Here is a 3,943-nt window from a genome sequence, read left to right as displayed (position 1 = left end):
TCACACATACATACACACACACACTCACACAAACACACACACACACATACACACACTGTCTCACTCACACACACACTCTACGCACATCTACACCACATGCTCTCACATGCACACATTCTGTATGTCAGCACTTCAGTGGCATACTGGCAGACAAAACCCAAAGCTGGGAATTTCAGTTTTTGTAAAGTTATTCTTCTGTGTCAACAATGCTGATATGAATCCAGCAGACATTCGAGGGGACAGTGGATACACCACTCTTCTGTGCATCATTAGTAGATTTTTGCATCAAATGAGAGTAAAATACTTACATTATTGTAGTTACATTTACCTTTATTATTGGTGTGTTTTACGGCCTGCTTTCCACCTGAAATGTTGAATGCGCCCAGTGCTGACTGGTTGCCCATTTTGTTAATTTACTAGCTGGTTTCCCAGTCGAGCACTAGATGGCGCCTGAGCTCAAGCATTAAGTCAAGGTAGCCTCGAACGTGCCTCATAGTGCCAGGCTGCAGTTCCTAAGTGTGCCAGTAGGGGGAAGTTAAGGTCTCGGTCACAGCACCACAGCAGGGAGGCAGATTGCTGGGTCAGTACAGAAGATCTCCACAAGGTCCTGCAGACTCCCCTGCACCCCTTCCCCTACCTTTTCAAAAATACAGCCTTTTCTGCAGCACATTCTTCAGACCCAGAGCAGCTCAGCTTTGCTCCTGGGACCCTCAAATGCGCATCTTTAAATCAGTAGCATTATAAGAGCCGGTCCACTGGTTCAGTCAAGACCGTTGACTGGGGTGAAGCAGAAGACCTTGAGCTGCAGGACTGGGGTGGGCCTCTCTTAAGCTGTGTAGGAAAGCCCAGCGTCATCCTTGCAGGGTCCGGTGCCTGGACTTTGTGCTCTGGCGCAACAGAAGGGCAGACGTTACTTTCTTGGAACAAGCCTCTGCCTACATCTGAAACGGCACAAGGGGACGCTGTGGATGCTGATTTTTACGTTGCTGTGTATGGCATAACCGGGCTCTGTCGCGCTTGAGAATTCCTCTGCATCGCAAGTGCCTGAATCTTCCACCGGCGGCGCCTCATCCTCTGCCAGAACCCCAGCACGGCGCGTCCCGGCGCCTGGTCCTGGACCGGGCCTGGTCCCGTATCTGGCGGGGGTCCAATCCAGCCGAGCTCTCAGACACATGATTAAATCAGCCAATCAGCCACGAGCAGTTTTTTCTAAAAAAAAAAAAAAAAAACAATAACCCTTCCCAATCAAGGCATTCAAAGTTCAATCTGACCGTTGAATGGAGTACATTTGCATATACTGTATACTGCATGTATGTTTGAGGTTTCATGGCAGTCCACATTACTGACATTTTCAATCAAAGCTTAAGCATGACAGATTCGACCCTCTAAGTGAGGTACCAGTTAACTGTAATTTGTGATGGGTTTTGCACTGTCCTGAGTACTGAAGTTTTAAAAATTGCTGGTAGTACAGACCTATCCAGAGTTACTAAATACAATAACTCAGATTCAGTTTTTCGACTGAGCCCAAGAAGCACAGTAACCCCACTTCCTCTGAAGGGGGTTCATGCTGAAAGTGGAAATTAAGAATGAATGACAATCTGACATCATTACACTGGGTCACTAAAGTGGGCGGGACCTGTAACACCTCATTTTAAAGCCTTTTCTGACCGGTTTAATAAGTTGTATTTTTACTGACCTAAATAAAGACTGCTGCAGTGGCTTGGCGATCGTGGGCTGGTACCCCGCGGTCACGGATGCCCTCCCAGACCAGGGCGGGGAAACGCTGCTGTTAGCCTAACGCTCGTACCCTCACTCCCATTCATTCTGCAAGCACTGACTGTTTCTCAGCCTTAACTGGAAACAGAAACGTCTCTTTTAGATGTAAATAATTTGCTTGACCGGGTTGTACTTTACGTATGCGCTGTACTGCTTCTGTGTGTCCTTGATTGGTGAGTGAAAAGAGGGAGGAGATGAGTGTGAACTTTACAGTCATTTGCTGTGGAAGTTGTTGTGTCCTGTGTGGTGAAGGACATGACTGCCAGCCCCAGACAGTAAAGAGATGCCCTGATCTGGCAGTATAAAGCCATGCATACATGTGTTTCCCTGTATGGAAATCCCAATCGTCCCTGTCTGTTATCTGTATGTTCTCATGTCTCTGTGCCAGCTTTTTTTTTTTTAAATAAACAGTTGACTGTTGAATGTCTGTGATCATTTGTGGTTCTCTGATGCAAATTATGCAATATTACAAAAGAGGCAAGTTAATATGTTTCTGACAACAGAAAAGTAGCAATTGTTTTACCTCTGTCATTGTAGTACCTTCAAACTACATGATGGACCTTAAGAAAACATGAAAAAAGGTTCTGAAAGCCGTCGTAGTTTTGTGCACAATTTTGCCACATTTTCACATGGAATGCAAATCTTGTGTAATCACGTACGCTCCCGTGTTTCTTCTGGTGATACCAAAACACAGCCCCTTAACTGAGCAAACTTAGTGTGTGGTTGTGTGAAAATGGTCTCGTTTTTCACTTACAGTTGTGATTCTAGGTCTGCTCAATAGCCACTGATGTAATTAATACACTTTGTGTGCTTTTGCAAAGTATAAATAAAACAGAAATGTTTGAATTTAGTTGCTTGATGCTCTGGAATACGTCAAATAAAACTGCCAATAAATGGGCAATTTTCAAGCAGAGGTTAAGTGGTTGGATTACTGCAATATCAGTAAAATTACAGTGAATTATATTGAGTCCTCTGCTTGGCAGTTTTATATCTGAAGTGTCATTTGTGGTGTGCATCTGAACACCTAGAACTGCTCTACAGTTTCATTTCTGAACTTGGAGAACAAACGGCATTTTAAATCCTGTGACATGGTGGAGGGGATTCGGTCAAACTGTAGTGGTTTGATGGTAGCTTTCAGTACCACAGTGATTTGAAAACTTCATTTTTGTTGTAGGTTGCATAGCATTTTTTTATTGAGGTCACTGAAGTGTCAAGTTAATAATTTATTGTGTAGTTCATATCCTAAAGGTAGGCCTAATGTTCACACTACAAGGTTTGGAAGACATTGCCTGTAACCGTAGATAAATGTACCTAGGAAAAAAAAACACTTGTAGACCATTTTAAACCTCCCTCTTTCTCTCCCCTCTCTTTCCCCCTCTCCCCCCCTCTCAATGGACAAGTTAACCTCATAAATCAGGCAGCGTGAAACAGCGCGGCTAAGGAGCTCGACTGGTAACCAAAATGCTGCAGTTTCAGATCCCAGGAGGGTCACTCTCATTGTGCCTTTGAGTGAAATAATTAACCCGAACAGCTCCGGGTGAATGTGTGCAGCTGCAGCGATGGGTATGCAGAAAGGGAACGTGAGAGTTCGAGTCATCCTGGGGAACCGGTGCCTGTTAAGCAAACCTGTGCAGAGACGCACAAAATCTGGCACAGAATCGGCGAGTGCCAGGCAATACATGAAAGACATCACAGGGGAGTTCGGGTGGGTGGCAGGATGTGTTTGAGCACTACAGTGCCCTGTTCAACACGGTGTCTGGGGGCTGTTCTCTGCATTGTCAGGACACGGGCAGCATTTGGGGGACCCAGTGTTCAAATCCTTGCCCTTGTATTCATGTGCCCTGCCTGCAATTGCACTAATTCAGTCATCAGTTCACAAACACCACACTGAGTGCTGCCCTGATTTGCAGGAGGGCAGTTTCCATAAATGTTGGGCTGGAAGGGAATCGGATGGCCCCTCACACCCTCCCTCACACAGCGCCTTCCCTCCTCATCCCCCCCAAATCGAAGCACCACCCGCCCTGGAGCTGCGGATGAAAACCTGTCACACGCAGAAAGGGCACCTTGTGTGTCCAAGGTGCCTTTGTTTCATGTGTGTGTAGGCCTGACCTCGCATTCTGGATCCTGGTTTGTAATTAGCTGGTGGGGATAAGAGGGTCAGTCCTGT

This window comes from Megalops cyprinoides, chromosome 18 (genome assembly GCF_013368585.1).
Source record: "Megalops cyprinoides isolate fMegCyp1 chromosome 18, fMegCyp1.pri, whole genome shotgun sequence".
In the NCBI taxonomy this organism is placed as follows: domain Eukaryota; kingdom Metazoa; phylum Chordata; class Actinopteri; order Elopiformes; family Megalopidae; genus Megalops; species Megalops cyprinoides.
Note: the sequence above shows the minus strand (reverse complement) of the source record.